Genomic DNA, 18,557 nt, shown 5'->3' on the forward strand with positions numbered 1-18,557 from the left:
GGAAGTGGAAAGGACTCCTCTACTCCACTAGAAGAAAAGGGAATGAAATATATGTTGGGGAGTCCAGAGGAATGACATAGCAGATACAGTGCTATGGGTGGTTGCAATTCCCTATACAGAAAGACCCTAATTATAGGAGCCATGAGTCAGTAGGGATAGGCAAAAATCTTTATCTGCTTTACTCCACAGACCGCAGTTGTCCAGAAAAATAACAAACCTATAAACTTTGAAAATGGACTTAAAACAAAAAATAATAAGCAACGCCTAAAGTATAAAACCACTAAATGAACTTAGAAGGAAAAATATAAATAAACATCAAACTTGTTAGTCCACTCAAAAAATACAAAGAACACAAAAGTAAAACCTATTCTGAAGAATAGTTGCGTCTAATTTGTGATTGGATTTGAGTTTTAAAAATAATAATTATTATTAACTGGTAGTAAAGAAAAAGCAACTTGCAAACATAAACAGTGAAAGGAAGTACAAATAATGAGCCAACACACCCACCAAAGTGGCCAAAGTTATAATTACCCAAACAGTAATGATCTTGCATAACCTGGACATGTATAAAAAATTAAACAAAAACAATGTAAAAATGAAACAACACAAATTGAAACTAAAGTATCTGAGATGATAAAAAAGTATAATAATCTAACTTACCAAATACTGAACATTTAAAACATGAAAGAGCAAACTTTTAGCGTTATAAATCCGCAGACATATCACTGAGCCACTGCGGGGCCATAGCCTGGGAAGTGATAACATTAAACTAATTCCGGATATGTTTTCCCCTTTTGGAAATTGGAATCTGTGAAAGCAGTGTTTTTTAAGTTTATTTGTAGTTTTTTCTGTGCGAGCTTTATACCGTATCATACTCCTTGTCTTAAACAAATATGGGATTCAAAACTATATCCGTACATCGTACTTAATTTCGCTTCTTCTTTACAATAAAAAGTTCCTTCCGGAAAATAATCCCACTCCAGTTTTCCATTCGCGTACTTTTTTTTTTAATCTGCAGAAAGTTATGAGGTACCAATTAACGAGATCAAGGTTTATTACCTGTTCATACGGTAAACTTCATTGCGTACTTCTTTGTTATTCGCTTAAACATTAACGTCTGTTAGTGCACACCAAACTCACTGCCACCTGTCAAGTTTTAATAGCTGTGTGTGTGTGTGTTTTCTTATAGCAAAGCCACGTCGTGTTATCTGCTGAAGTTACCCATAGGAATCGACCACCAAATTTATGCGTTGTAAATCCGTAGACATACCGCTGTACTAGGGGGGAGAAAATTTACAAATGAAATCCCTGATCTGTTTTCTTGAAGCACCCTTGTTGAAGTATTGTTGTATGCTTAAATATCAATCGAAATGTAGAAATATTTTCAGATGGAATAACAAAATTCATTTAGTGAGAAAAACAGACATGTCAGTTTAGTTTGTTTCTTTCAACTGCAAACTATATTTCAGAATACTAGCAGGATTACTTCTTACTATTCAAACACCTGTATTAATGTTATTCAAGCAGTCACTAGGGAACAACTGGAAAATATTCACAGAAATCCCTGTTTTTATCTTCAGGCAAGTTTATCTCCGTTTAAAATATCAGTTTGTTTGTTTGTTGAGAATTAGCCACAAAGCTACAGAATGAACTATCTGCGATCTGCTTAACAGGGGTATCAAATCATTGTTTCAAGCGGTGAGGGTCCGCAGACATGCCTCTTTGCCACTAGGGGGCTTAAAATATCGGGAATAAATGAGAAACATTAAGAATTATAAAGTTATTATTTACAATATCACGATTGAGATTTTTCTGTTACTAAATTTTTATTGTCTTTGTAGGTAATATATAAAGAGAGTCAATTGTTGGGTCTTATTTAAAAGATAAATATTATATCTGATGTTTTTAAAAATTAATATGATTAACCCCTTTCTTTAAAACAAAGACTGATTACAAAATTTTTCAGTTTTGAATTATATATTTATTTATATCTGATTACACATTTACAACATAGCATTAGGTAACTACTCATTTCTCAAAGCATCGTGAAAATTGAATTTCAAGACTAATATCTTTATCACAACTATTTTTAACTAGTCGTATACATCAGGGCATCCAGTAAGTAATGTCCGAAAATTTAATACAAAAGTGCATCATCATTTATGTTTTTGTAAAAGGCTTTAATGACTCTAATATATAGTAAGATGTCTATAAACATGTTCAGACAAATAAAAGAAATTAATCTAACTCAGCGCAAAATCCAAAACAAAACAGACAGAAAAATTACAGGAACAAGATATGTAGTGTAATGTGAAAATACAATAGCAAAAAATGAGTATGAAAATAAACTTAATCTTTAAGGCCTAGAATTAACATTATTCCTGCAAGCTACAAGTATTTATTTTGACACTTGTAACTATTAGACTATTGGTTTTTCATACCAATGCAGGGAAGAGCACAAACGGCTTATAGCGTAACTTTACGCCTAACAAGAAGAAAAAAAAACAGACAAGTCACTTGTGATAAATGGCTTTCGATGTAATTTGAGAGGGTCTAAGTGCAGGTAGAAAGCAATAACACTTATGAAATAGAAAATTTAAAAAAAAAGTTATTAATATATCTGTATTTATATATGAAGCAAAAAATATTTGAGCCATAAACCAAAACACATTATTATGAAATTAAAAAAACATATATTTAAAATACTCTGCACAATTTTTATTTTAAAAAAGAGGATTATAGGGTACAAGATACAACGTGGAATTATAAAGTGTATCCTAGGTTTTGTAGATGAGTGAGAAAGTAGGAGCCACACAGCGGTGGAGATAGACCGTCTATCTACGAAAATCATACAGTAAAAATGCTACACATTCTTGTTACGCACATGATTCATATTCAGTTCTACAACACTATCGTTTCATTTTTGGAAGGGCTCTTGTTTAAACGTTTGAAGTACTTCTTTGGTGCGCTCCCTATTTCTAACTTAAATAGTATAACTTCCGAAGTGGGGTTTTTATTAATCGTTTTTAATTATGCATCTGACATTTTATTTTAAACTCACTGTCCAATCTTTATTGTTTTGTAGTTGTTTTTTTTTCCCATCGCACGTTTGTTTTCATCTGTCAATCAATTTCTTCGATTTATTGCTTACCATAAATTTCGAGGTTAATGTTACCACACGTTTTAGTTTTGGTTAGTGTCACACGTTTTACAAAACATTTTTTCATTGGTAGCAGGTAGGGTAATGCAACGGATGTATTCGTGATTATTATCCAAGGTATAGGTTGCTGTATGGGTCAACCACCTTTACCTGGACTTCTCCGACTTCCTCAAGAATATATTACGCCTGCACAGTGTTATAAAGGCGTTTGTAAACATTATTATACGCGTTAATTTGTCACATTGTCACGAGACGTTGGATTTAGAATTTTTCGTTAATGATTTACTATTCAGTTTGAGGTACGTGAAGACGCGTTGTGGCGACAATAGCATATATATGGTTAGTAAACTTCTTGGTTTTACCTTCAACAATTTCTCGTATCTCCATCAACAACTTCCACGCGTAATTTCCTACTTCGTTTTAAACCAACTTTAATATTTCAACAGCAATGAAGCGTAAACAATATTTTATACATTTTCAAATACGCGTTACGACAGATTCGAGAAATAGTACATTACGAGCAATTTTATAATTTAACGAACTTTCAAATAACAAATAAATGTGTATATTAGTTCTAATGAATCCGCAAAAGCGAAACATTGATTAAAAAAAAAGTGCTTCTTTTTATTTATCTTAAGTGTAAAGGTCGGCTTTCACAATACCAAACTTCTTAATAGTTATATTTCTTTTACCTGAAAACACAACTGTATGATTTGGTTGAAATGTCTTCCAGCGACTCTAATAAAAAAAGACAAAACAAGGCTTGCCCATTAATCACACATATAGATATACACAAAGTCATGATGTTCCATTTCTTTTTCAGATATTTGATCTCATAGCCTAAAATGGGAAGCCTAATGTCAAAGAAAAAGATAAGATGTTTCTGGTATTCCAAGATTTCTTGGACAAGTGTTTAGAAGTAGACGTACAGAAACGATATACAGCTTCTGAACTCTTGAAGGTATGTCGTTAATTACTGTTACTTCATCATACTATTTTGTTTTGCTTTCAACCTATTATCCTAATGACATACATCAAAAAGCAATATTAATAAGTAGAGGAATTCGTTGTTGTGCTTGCATGTTCATTTTACAGTTTGAGTACATCGACTTAAAACATCACTGCATAATTTATCATTTTTATTTTGTAATATTCATCAATCACATACACTATCACATTTTACTGCTGAAAAAATGATACAATTCTTACATCCCTCACCATCTGTTGTGTAAATATTTTGACATTGACAATTTTTAGTTCACGTTTTGATATTACCATAATATTAGGAATTCTCCAAGAAATTATAATAGAAAGACTCATGTGGGATTGCTAATGAGTAATGAGTTGTATTTTTTAAATTTTTTGTAATAATCTTTTTCTGATGCTTTTTATGATAAAGTTTTTCTAACATTTTTATCGGTAGGAAATTCAACCTTGAAGATATTTGTTTAGAGATAAATGGTTAAATATTAATTGTTATATATTCATCTACAACGCCAGTTGGATTTACACTACACTTGCTTTCTTCTTGTTCATACAAATCATGTTGGTAGAGAGTTGTAGCTTAACATATGGAGATATATATACTCTTCATTTGTCATAATATCTTTAGTATACTGTGCCTTGTAAAATATATTAAACTTCTCATACAGAACTGTGCAAAACCATTAGAACAAAGTCAAAAATAGATTTCAAGATTCCTCAAAAGAAGAAAGGAAGGTAAATATCAAGGAAATATCAAATTGTATTAATATTATTATCATAACTTAGCACAATAGAAACTCAGTGAGAGTCACTGAGTACAGGAAACAGTTAACATTTTGTATGTCTCTCTCTTTTGGTTTAATAACTACAGAAAGCCTTTTGGATACTACTGTAAGATATTTAAATAAAGTATCATTTGAGATTTTACTCCAATTGTTCCTAATGCAATTATATAAACTTCTTTAGAAGTAACTTTTGATTTCTCAATTTTTTGATTTGACAAATCTGCTCAATTGAATTGAGATTGGGGCTCTATATGGGCTAATGCATCATTTGAATTATTCCAACTGCTTCTTAGTTTAACTAAGTAATTTCTGTATAGGTTGTATGAGTGTTTGGAGACATTATCATCTTGGAAGTAGAAATGTTTACCAATAATTTGCAAACAAATGGGTATACTGTGACGGATCAGTACTTGACGTTTCTTGTGCTCGTGTGTTATTCCATTTATATTGTAGATATGTTCTGTCACCTCAGCAGAAAAACATCCCCAAATCCACACACCATTTCTCCTGTGCTTCATGGCAGGTGCTATACATAGAGATAATTATCTTTTGGCTATCTTCCACCAAACATACTACCTACATTTTGACCTAAATACTGCAAACTAGGACTCATTCATGCATAACACCTCTTTCCAATTATTAGCAGTTCAGTTTTTGTGTAATTTTGTTGATGTAAATCTCTTATCAGTTTTCTTTGAACTGCTTTACAACCAAATATTCCATTATCATGGAATTTTCTTGATCCTATAGATCAGGACACTTTTCTGTCATTTAATATTTGCTCATTTACCTCATGTTTGAGATCAGTGGTAGTCTTCCTTTTGTACCGAATGCTCCGTAAACAAAAATACTTAACATCAGTATCAGTGAGTTTAAGTATTCTGCCTCTTCCTTTTCCATGTTCAGATTTACCTGTCTTGACCTCAAGATATATGGTGTACTTAATGGCGATTGAGGAACAGTTCAATTCTGCAGCAATTTGTCTGAGAGTCCAACTAGCATCACATAAAGCTTTTATGCAAGTTCTATGATTTCCTGACAATCCTTCATGCCTTGGGGGCTGTGGCATGACAACAAAACTTAATGTATGGTGTTAAACACTGTTTTTATGAAGGTTTATTTGTGGATTGTTATTAAATTTATTCTTTTCAGTATATCAATGTTTTATATGCTAAGTTCTCTGTTAAGACACTCCACGTGGTTCTATGACAATTATTCCAAGCCTTATATTTCTTTCAAGCAGGAATTCTAAAGAATATTGATTATTCTTACGCTGGCTCATTCAGTTCTCAAGAGGGATCAGTGAAGAGTTACCATTGTGTTGAAATTTACAATCAGTTACCGCATGGGAGAATTATATCCGTAAAATGGAAAGAGTGACAAAATATTATCTTGTCCTAGCACTTTTGCACAGTACTGTCTGTATACAGAGACTGATTTAACAATATGTTTATGATATAGAATTAGTACTTTTTTAAACAAATGATTTTTTTATTTTTCACACAGTATCCTTTCATATTACGAGCAAAGGAATGTGAACTTCATAACTTATTATAAGCGATGTGAGACAAATATTCATCCTCGTTGAATTTTTTGTGTGTGTGTATTCTATGTGTTGTAGTTTTTTATGTATTGTAAACACTGGCACTTTAAATATTTACGAAGTATAAATTTGCTGATTTGTTTTATATTTATTAATGTTATTTGGTTGTTAAATTTCACTATATGTATATGTTTTATAATGTATAATATCATAATAAAATTGAAAGAATTAGATTAACATGTTTATAAGACCTCAAAGACACTCCTTAATTATATCTCCGTCATAATTTTGTCTATGGAAAACGTGCTTAATGAAAAGAGAAGCTCTCTTATAAATGAAGTGAAATAACCTTGAATGTTTTCTTTTGTAAAGCCGAGGTTACAATGAAGTGGTTGACGAAACATAAAATACAAAGGTGTCATCACGAAAAGTGGAAGAAATAATCTTGGTGTGTGTTTGAAGGCTCATAAAAACGCAGTGAAGGTATTTTTTTGTTTCATAATTTTAACGTGAAGCTAAGCAAGGACTTTGTGAGCTCAGCAGTCTTTTATTTCGAACTAGAGAAAAGACATCTAGAAAAAGATATTCATTGCCAACTGTATTGGAATTTTACTGTTCCTCTTGTAGCGAATCCATTTTTCTAAAATGTGATAGAAAGTTTTTGACAGCGGGACGCGAATAATGAACCCTCCAGATACGCTGACACTTCACGAAAGCGCGAGAACATTCCGTTAGCCTTGATTTTTTGTCTACTGTGAATTGTACATTTGTGGAGAAATGATAAAAAGAATCTAAGGTAAAGAAAAATAAAATGTAAAAAAAAGTTACAGAGAGAAATAGTTTTCAAATTGTCTTTTTTTGCAACTCTGGAATAAATCACACACTTTATAGTATTTTAAAATATTCAATAATCTTAGTAAAGTCCAAAAGAAGAGAACTGGAAATTTCACTAAATGTCTATCAGACCATTAAAAGTTGGCTGACAGTAAAAAAAAAACTGATGTAAAATGTCTCAAAACATCATTAACAAGATGTAGTAGAACCTGATTAACAAGATGTAGTAGAACCTGATTAACAAGACATAGTAGAACCTGATTAACAAGATGTAGTAGAACCTGATCAACAAGACAGAGTAGAACCTGATTAACAAGATATAGTAGAACCTGATTAACAAGATGTAGTAGAACCTGATTAACAAGACATAGTAGAACCTGATTAACAAGATATAGTAGAACCTGATTAACAAGATGTAGTAGAACCTGATTAACAAGATGTAGTAGAACCTGATTAACAAGATATAGTAGAACCTGATTGACAAGATATAGTAGAATCTGATTAACAAGATGTAGTAGAACCTGATTAACTAGATATAGTAGAACCTGATTAACGAGATGTAGTAGAACCTGATTAACAAGATATAGTAGAACCTGATTAACAAGATGTAGTAGAACCTGATTAACAAGATGTAGTAGAACCTGATTAACAAGATATAGTAGAACCTGATTGACAAGATATAGTAGAATCTGATTAACAAGATGTAGTAGAACCTGATTAACTAGATATAGTAGAACCTGATTAACGAGATGTAGTAGAACCTGATTAACAAGATATAGTAGAACCTGATTAACAAGATATAGTAGAACCATTTGCAACAAAATGGTACAAATACGCTGGTACTTAACTGAGAAGGCACCAATCCACATTTTAAGGAGGTTACCGTTATATACTGATTATGGGTAACCTGATAAAATCTAAATCACATGTTCAAAGCTCCAACATGACGTCATTTCAGTGTACATACGGTTACAAAACGAAATAAACAGAGCAATATGAGCCGAAATGATATATTATGGTGCCACTAATACACAAAATAATTCGCTTTCATCATCAGTAGTGGTGGTATGTATGTGAATGAAAAATTAGGAAAGGGCATTTTGATCTTTATGTTTTCCAGATGTTATTAATGCTATGGACATTACTACAGGTAATGCGTACTTCTTACATTATCATATACTGTTACGTTTGGTTCTGGCTTCGGTTTAATGGATGGTAACTGTCTTCCAACATGTACTAAGATTGAAGAAGAGGTGATTCACCAGTTTAACTAGCATATAGACTTATTAGACATCAATAGTATCGAACATATACAGGTCTATTTTGGAAAAAAAAATCGCATGTATTCAAAAGACGCTGAACACTAAAGATTCTCTGAACGCATCTTTCTCAGTAGTTGGGGATAACCCAAGGTATTAACAACACCGATTTTAAACATGCAACATCTGTTTGATAATGCACACGTAGTATACACTGTATAAAATTAAATGTTTTGAACTGTAAAAATGTAAATTTACTTGTACCAAATATTAATTATAACGTAAGATGAATAAGAACTTAATTGAATTTCGAACCAAAGTATTCTTTTCTTCCAGGTCGTTTTCATATATTGTCTCTAGGATCGTTCGTTTGGTCTCTTTTTGCTTTCTTAGTATAGTAGTTTTTGTCTTTTTAACGTTCTTTGTAGGGACCTTTTTCTCACATTCAAGAATCAGTGGCATAGCTTCCAATATATCCAATTCATTAGTGGTTATCTTTTCAGCACCAGGCTGTTTGTCTTCGACGCGGTTTTTCCAAATATTCCGTTCTTCCCGAGTTTTTTATTTCCAGTTGTAGAAACAACAAAGAACGTTGCACGATCATTACAAAAAGTAAATAAATAAGAATCACGTGTTTCAAGACCATTAAAATACATATTAGTATTAAATAAGCTATGGATAATGTGTTACAGATATAATTATAAATGTGTTTCATGCTCAGACAATAAATAATTGTATGGATTCTTTAGATAAGTGTATTCAGCAGTGTGAGTACAGAAACCAAATTTGGAGCGCATAAAATGAACACCAAATTTTACTGTTCAATTAAAAGATAATTGGATATTGAGGCCAGATACTCTCCCACCCCAATATCATACTTTAATTATGAAGAAATTGAAGATAACATATAGCTTACCACAAAGCAATGAGACAAATCGAAATGAGTGCTATCCACCAAGCGTATCTTGTAACTGTAGATTTTGAAACCGAGGGGAGCGTAGCCTTCGGAACCACTTCAGTTGGATCTTAAGACAGAGAGTCGTATTTAAAATCAGTTTACGTACTCTAGCGATTTCGTTAAACAGAAAAAAAACTTCAAATGTAAGTTAACAATATTAGTAATGTGTATAATTCTTTAAGCCCATCAATAATCTTGATATAACATATTTAAAATTTTAATTCAATAAATACGATATTTCTTCACGACGAGAAATCCACTTGAAATGAAAATGTATCTCAGAATGGCTGGTATGGGTATTAACATTTTTATTGATAAGCAGAGAATAACGTTTTAAAACGTTAATACACGTACCAGTCGTTGTGAGATACAAATACAATATTTCTTGCATTTATAATGCATTTTAATATCAACCAGCGCCCGGAATGGACAGGAAGGTTAATGCATTCGACTCGTAATCGGAGGGTCGCGGGTTTGTATTCCGGTCGCACCAAACATGCTCGCCCTTTCAGCTAAGGGGGAGTTATTATTTGACGATCAAACCTGGTGTTCGTTCGTAAAATAGTAGCTCAAGAGTTGGCGGTGGGTGGTGATGACTAGCTACCTTCTCTCTAGTCTTACACTGCAAAATTAGGGACGGCTAGCGCAGATAGCCCTCGTGTAGCTTTGCGCAAAATTAAAAAAATAAACATGATAATAACATTTAAAAAGTTGCAAACTCTTTATATATATACATATTTTTCAGTTTAAACGGATAAATAGGACAGAAAAAAGAACGCCTATTATATTACTTGAACTCTTCACTAGTAGTGTTATTCCTCTCAAGGGAATTTAGTTAGTTTCTTTAGTTCCTGAGTTACTTACTTTAAGAGATCAAACTTGTGTAATTTCTTTAACCTTACTTCACGTTTTCAAATTGTCAAATATGATGACGTCTTAGTGTCACCAAAGGGTATTTTGTAGAACCACCATGTGATAATAGCCTGTCATGGCTGTCTGCCAAAGTGCCCTCTGGTGGGTTTAACTAATTACCAACATGTATCCAACAAGCCCAAAATATCTATACTTATTTTTATAAATTATACAGCGAGAAACCAACTAACTTCTTTAAATCCTATTCAGTACTATTAACAGCACACTATTTACATTCCAATTCTGCTAATCACCTAGACACAGTTTCATCAATTCATTCTCACTGATATATAAATAAGAATCCAACTGGTTTTCCAAACACACGTTATTAGACAAGATAACTAATATCTCACCATTTTCTTCAAGATATTTAACTTACTATACAACTCAGTATGAAACACATAGTTATGTTAACTAAGTGATTCACAAAAGGTGTAAAGATATATAACAGAAATCAAATTTGATTAATTGTTATTCACTTACCATTTCAAACTTTATAATTAGCTTCTTCACTTACTATGATACTTACTTTTTTATATGTAATGAATCGTATCCACTGCCTGGTAAGTTTTCTTTACAGTACAGAAACAGTGAGAGAAATTTTTACAAAGTTTTCTTTACTAGACCTTCAGTGTGAATTTCATATATGAATAACAGTAGAATTTCAGTAACAAACATTGAACGCCGTACGCTGCTGCTCACAACGTTTTTCACCAACTTCGTAAAAATTGTTTTATTCAGAATTGCTAACGTTTTGATGATCAAATATTATTATAAACTTACATTAAAACATTTGTTTTTATTTTGACAAATTACTTTTTCTGTTATTTGAAATTCAAAATTTTGTATGCAGAATATATTGAACTTAAGATTTGAGTGTGTGTGTATATTTTCTTCTAACACAGCCACATCGAGCTATCTGCTGAGCCCACCGAGGTGAATTGAGCCCCTGATTGTAACGTCATAAATCCGTAGACGTACCGCTGTACTAGCGGAAAGCTTTTTTCATAGACATAACGTTTTAATTAAAGATCTTTAGGTCTTCTTAGTAATGACGTGAAGCACACAAGTGTGTGATAGAGATACCAATATGTTTGTTTGTTATTCAATTTCGCGGAAAGCTACGAGATGGCTTCCAGCGCTTGCTGTTCCTAATTTTCAAATCATATACTAGAGGAAATACAGTTATTCAATACTATTTGCATGAATGTTGGAGCCCATCTTAAATCCGTGTAAGGGGATTGACCGTTATATTAAAATCCCTAACTTGTACCACTATTTTTCTTCTTACGAGAAACCCATAATACACTACTAGTAAAGTTTGTTTGTTTCTTTGTTTTTCAATTTAAAGGAAAGCTACACGAGGACTATATGCGCTCGCCATCCCTACTTTAGCAGTGTAAGACCAGAGAGAAGGCAACTGGTTATGACCGCCCAAGGCCAACATTTGGGATACTCTTTTACAAAGAAATAGAGGGATTGACTGTTACTTTATAACGCTATCACACTGAGATCGAGCATGTTTGGTGTGACGGGGTTCGATCCCGTGACCTACAGATTAGGAGTCGAGCGTTCTACCAGTAAAGAACGATTTGTATAAAATTATTATTTATAAGATAATGCAAAACAAAGTTTTGATTAATACCTCACTATGTACTAGAATCACCAAGTAGACATTTTAAGATACATTTGAAATTTCAATGGTATCTTAATATGAAAATAGTGGCGCTAAGAAATATTCAGTCGTATAACTTAATACAATTATGTAAACATAGAATTTCTGAGTAAACGATTTCTTCATAGTGTTAGAAGTCTTTCTCTTAAAACCAGACTTTGGAAAATCTATGTTTAGAGGCGCGGCATAACCAGGTGGGTTAAGGCGTTCGACTCGTAATCCGAGGATCGCGGGTTCGAATCTCTGTCGCATCAAACATGCTCGCCCTTTCAGCCTTAGGGGCGTTATACTGTGACGGTCAATCCCACTATTCATTGGTAAAAAAGTAGCCCAAAAGTTGACAGTAGGTATCTTACCTCTAATCTTACACTGCTAAATTATGTATGGCTAGTGCAGATAGCCCTTATGTAGCTTTGCGCAAAATTAAAAAACAAACAAGCTATATTTTGATATGTTTCAATAAGAACTTTTACTTTAGTTATAATATAAGATACATAGAATGTCTACGTGATGTTATCATTCAGAGAAGAGGGGAAATAATTCGTGATTGTAAATATATATATATATATATGTAATTGTTAACTATTTTACCAAAACAATACCACTCTGTCATATATATGTTTTTATGTAAATATAAGATTCTGACAAAAAATATTAACATTCTAAATCGTTACAATTGTTTCCACCTCCTGGAAAAAAGCAAAGCTGTTTAATACAATAAAAACCATGGAAGTTATGAAGAAATGTCTTATTATAACAACGTGTTTTAACAAAAATAAACATTTATTAACTTTTAAAGAAACAATAAAAGAAAACCATTACTTATACAAAAATCTTTAGTATCAGCTTCATCTTCATCAGTAATTTCATCTCCAGGACAAGGTATACAGGGGTCAGAAGCAAAATGTGCCATATAAGTCCCTCCTGGGCACAGCAGGCAGTAAGTTTGTAATCCATTGTCATAGTGACCAGGAGGACATGGATCTAAAACCGTTAAAAGTACATAGCTAGGCATTTATTTACTCAGTGTAAACCTTTATAGTCCTATCAACGAGTTTATTATCAAAAATCAAATTTATTGTATCAAAACTATATGATATTAAAAGTCTTTCATCTTTTTGTGTTTAATGGAAACTATTAACGTTATTGTGTGTAATATATACTTACAACACCTATCAGCATCTCTTCGGTATCCTCGAGTGCAAGTCAGGTTCTCTGCTGGAACATACACTGAAGAAAACAAGAGAAAGTTAAATCTTTTTAGCTCATTTACTGTCACCGATATGAGTAGAAAGTTTTACACAGTGCGAGATTCGTGAGAAAAATAAAACGCGTTCTTCAAAACGGTTTCTTAACAGCAAACTTTTATTTCTTTATATATTTAGTGACTGAGTCAACTCATTAAACTAATTACAGAAACTTGGAATTTTATGAAAGCGCACAGAATTTTTCTCTTCTCAATTATGTTACACCATGAGTTACGTTTCATTTCCTTTGGTATTTCCCTTGCAAGATTTGTTCATTTGTTTAATGTAAAACTGGTTTCACTGCTAAATTAGGGACGTTTAGCCATCATGTAGCTTTGCGCGAAATTAATAAACAAACAAACAGGTGTGCCAGAATTCGTTAAAACAGAATATAATAATTTTGGTGGGACATGAAGACAACAAAGTAGAACTGGTGTTTATTGAAGACGGAAATTTATTTTATCATGTGATAAATACAGTTGTCGAGGATATTCCATTTCTTCAATATTTCATTCTATAAATTCTATTTTGAGGTGAATTAATAACATTCGAACAATCATTTAATAAAACAGAACAGTGAAAAATTCTGAAACCAGATAAAAGTGATGGAATAATAACCTCAATGAATCAGAGAATGAAAGTACTAAGAGATAGACAGATCGTAGTAATAAAAAAAAATTATTAAAGTTATTAAACCCTATCATATCAAAATGTGATAGTTCATATCTTATTAGAATTACATGATATAAAACAAAACGTATCGTTTCCTGATAGGTATCAACATTACCGTTCATACATTAAAAACTATTTTCTTTTTCTTCAGAATGTTTTTAATTTCTATGAGATGAAAGAAACTATTAGTGAAATACTTTATACTGTCTGTAAATTCATAATAAAGTACATTACTTCAACACTTTTTATCCAAAATTGGAAGTCTTGAAATGTTTATATTTTGAAATTAATTCATATACTTTGCACTTATTGAAAAATATTGAACTTATATTACATACATTTGTTTGTTAAATTTCGCGCAAAGCTACACGAGGGCTGTCTGGCTAGCTGTCATTAATTTAGCAGTGTAAGACTAGAAGAAAGGCAGCTGGTTATCACTACCCACCACTAAATCTTTAGTTTTTCTTTAACCAACGAATACTGAGTGATGGGGATTCGAAGTCTTTCTTTATATTCAATAACGAAAGGTTTATGATTGTGCTCGTTTATGTGGATGCTGAGTTTTCTCCCTGTTTCTCTGACGTAGCTTTATGTACTGTTATTTGTTGTTTTTTTTTAATTTCGCGTAAAGCTACTCAATGGCTATCTGCGCTAGCCGTCCCTAATTTTGCAGTGTAAGACTAGAGGGAAGGAAACTAGTCATCTCCACCCACCGCCAACTTTTGGGTTACTTTTTTTTTCAACGAATAGTGGGATTGAACATAACATTATAACGCTCCCAAGGGCGAAAAGGCGAGCATGTTTGGCGCAACGGGGATGCGAACCCGCTACCCTTAGATTACGAGTCACACGCTTTAAACCACCTGGCCATGCCGGGGCTTAAAATGTAAACGTGGAAATGTCGAGGATCGAATCCTTGACCTTTCACGTGCAAAGCGAACGCTCTACCACTGAGTTACATCTCCTCACTGTAATTTGTATTCAAAAACAACATTACGAATCTTGTTGTCTTTACGATCTCTGGTGATAACAAGAGACCTCGTCAGTAATGATATGGTCGATATTTTGTTGTTTTTACAAATGAAATTACAATAAAAAATTTAATTCAAATCCCTTTTAACTACTAGTCTTATTGTCGTATTTAGTCCAATTCAGACACTAAATCATAAGAAGTGTAAAATCATTTATAGAGGAATGAGGCCAAAGGATATCTTCGCTTGAAGTGGTTGTTCAACTCTTTTATTATCGGAAAACTTTCTTTGCTTCACAAACCTAAGTATTTAATACCCATGCTATACATATTTTATAATGCATAAAAAAAAATCCGTTACTATTGTCATGCCCTACAAATGGGTTCTATGATTAAAGAATATGTTAGATCTAAAATGCGATTTTCACATACCAGTAATTTAAAATCCGTAATGAGCAAATTAAGAAAAATATGGGATAAATATTTACAAGTAAATCTGATTTTAAGAATAAATATTTGGTTTCATTAACCTCTGACTCTCCACCAATCATTTATAGTATTAAAAAAACAACCGTTTATGGTAAAACTATGTTTGAAATGAAAATATCTAATTTGTATACGTAAATATAAATGTAGAGCTAATTCAGAAAACGTGAGTCGTACGTGGTGTGTATAAGTGAGATACCTTATATTCTTAGGTTTAGAAAGTTTAATGAAAACATTGTATTCGTGAGGTTGATTTGACGAAGAGCATCATCTTTACTTTTAAGATTGTTAACTGCTAAAACAGAAGAATCACACTTTGCATAACTCTAACCAACGCATTCAAATGAGCTTAAACAAAATATCGCAAACATATGGTTACATTAATAATCAATATTGTCAGTTAAATTATATTTCAAATGCTTTCCGAACAGTAAATATAGAGGGAATTCATGTTCTTTTTTTTTTTTTTATCAACATCTAGCTTGGTTGTTTACAAAAGGAAATATAAAATTTTAAAGATGATACTATTGTTAGCATATTCATCACCTTACGTATACATAGACAATATAAATTATTGTTTAATCAATACACATGGTGAGTGAAATATCAAGGTTAAAGGTAACGGTTGAAGTACATTCAAAAGCGAGAAGGGTGATTTCGATTTAAATGTTATTTCTGTTATATTAATATGGTTTAATAAACTAAAATAAGACCTAAAATAAAATAAAAAACTTTTAATTTATCTATGACATTATGTTTGTAATGGCCTTCATCATTTCCACATGTTCCCGCGTCTTCAAATTGCACATCAGTCAACACTAATTCGGCGCCATCTTTCCTTTGTATTCTCTCCCTACTTGTCACTACTTCATTCAGAGGTGTGTACCAATTTATTAGTTTTCCTTCTTTATTATGGGCATCTTTTGAACAGATTAGAACAGAATAAACTAAAATAAAACCTAAAATAAAATAAAAAACCTTTAATTTATCTATGACATTATGTTTGTAATGGCCTTCATCATTTCCACACCGTCTTCCATCAGTCAACACTAATTCATCTTTTTGTATTCTCTCCCTACTTGTCACTACTTCATTCAGAGGTGTGTACCAATTTATTAGTTTTCCTTCTTTATTATGGGCATCTTTTGAACAGATTAGCGTAACAGAAGAACCATGTATAATTTCGTGGTCTACTGTAGAACATGAAGCAAGCAGTAAACTAACGTAAATATACGTTAATTCACTTAAAATAGCCATAGATAATTATCCTTGTTTTCACTGTACGCCTGATATTTAACTTTCTTTACTGTTTCTAAGTGAAATATCTCTGTTACTATAAACATAAAATATTCTTGTTTGAGTGACGTCATGAACTGATGTAACATTGTTAAGTGAAAAGCTTGATTAACAATAGTGACAAAGGTATTGTTTGTTGATTTTATTAATTTAATGCAAAACTATACGAGAGGTATCTATGCTAACCGTCCCTAATTTAGCAGTGTAAGAGTAGAGCGAAGGCAGCTAGTCATCACCACCCACCGCCAACTGTTGGGCTATACTTTTACTAAAGAATAGTGGGATTGACCGTATCATTATCACGCTCCCAAAAGCGAAAAGGCGAGAACGTTTGGAGGGACGGGGATTCGATCTCGTGACCTTCAGATTACGAGTTGAACGTCTTAACTATCTGGCCATGCCGGGCCTGATAAAAGTATTGTTGTCTCAATGAATCTTAAGCAACTTACTTTGTTGTTTTGATAAAAATCACGTAAACTACATATAATATCAGACTGGACATACAAATGGCGTTTTGGGAAATATTTTGTCTCTCATTATTATTATTATAAAGCAGATGATGCGCTTCGTTAACATAAAAATATTCTTATTGCTGTTAATCACACTAGTGTTTTAATCTTACTAATACTACTTATTGTTAATACGTTTTAGACGTACTCTTTAAAGTTTGTAATAATAGCTGGATTTCATTACCAAAAGAGCTGTTCTAAAATGTATTCTCGCCGAGTGCAGAGCGCAGACGGTCCACTGTATAGAATTGTACTTAATTCAGAAATCTACACTACAAAATAAAAAAGTGGTAAAATTAATTAATTACCAGAGTTATTCAAGTTTTTAAATACTTATTACAAAAAATCGAAAGCTGTTTAAAAAAAACGTGTAGTTATTTTAGTTTCTAAATTCTTTTTGTCCGGTCATACGTTACATTGTTACATTTCGAGCATTTACTCTGTAGTTATTACATGAGTGTGGACCTCAACATCAATACAGAATATAAAAAAAAAAATATTTCTATCCAAGACTTTAGCACCTCATTCTTTGAGGGCTAGGTTACTCATATCATCAGCATAATTAAACAATTATATAAAAAGTACTGTTACACTCGATAGGTATGTCGTGATATGTTTATTTTGTTTTCAGTTTTATGCAAAGGGCTACCTGCGATAGCCATCCCTTCTTCAACAGTATAAGAGTGGTGAGAGGGTAGTTAGTCATCACCTCCCAGTGCCAACTTGCTAACGAATAGTGGTATTGCACGCCACATTATAACTCCGCCATCTCTGAAAGGGCTAGCATGTTTGGTGCGACGAAGATTCCAACCCAAACCGACAACGTGTTCCGAATTTACGCTTGTCTATTTCTTTATTTGCTGTTAAGGTACTTTTGCACCCAGCGTCTTAACATGTCCATTTCTCAGTTAAACTACCAATGAACCGAGAAGAATAACATCCAAAACTTAAGCATAAATCATTTAACAAACTAGTAATGTAAGTAATGGAAACTTTCGTTAATGTGTTTTTTGTTACTGTGACATTTAAGATTTTGAAACGTTCTTTTATATTTCTTTAAATGTTTAATTTAATAAATATCGTCATAGATACTTCTCTTCGACTTTGAAATGTGTTCTGGGTTCGTAGAGTGTCGTCCACATAACTTATGTATTGTTTTACTTTAATTATCTGTTTGAGGAAAGCAGCATCATTTCGAATGAGAGTTTGGTTGTTAGATATCCATCTCCTCTAATCGCTACAAACTTCACAGAGCAACAACTTGGCC

At 32.4% G+C, this 18,557-nt stretch overlaps 1 long non-coding RNA gene across 1 annotated transcript; it reads right to left on the bottom strand.

Moving 5' to 3' along the window:
* Positions 1-9,481: 9,481 nt before the first annotated feature.
* Positions 9,482-13,430, bottom strand: LOC143254643 (uncharacterized). The gene is made up of 3 exons (XR_013030299.1): positions 13,278-13,430; positions 12,933-13,094; positions 9,482-9,590 (listed from the first exon to the last, which is right to left on the bottom strand). It is a non-coding gene; the product is annotated as an uncharacterized LOC143254643 (long non-coding RNA).
* Between the last annotated feature and the right edge of the window lie 5,127 nt (positions 13,431-18,557).

The sequence above is a fragment of the Tachypleus tridentatus genome, chromosome 6, assembly GCF_004210375.1.
Source record: "Tachypleus tridentatus isolate NWPU-2018 chromosome 6, ASM421037v1, whole genome shotgun sequence".
NCBI lineage: Eukaryota > Metazoa > Arthropoda > Merostomata > Xiphosura > Limulidae > Tachypleus > Tachypleus tridentatus.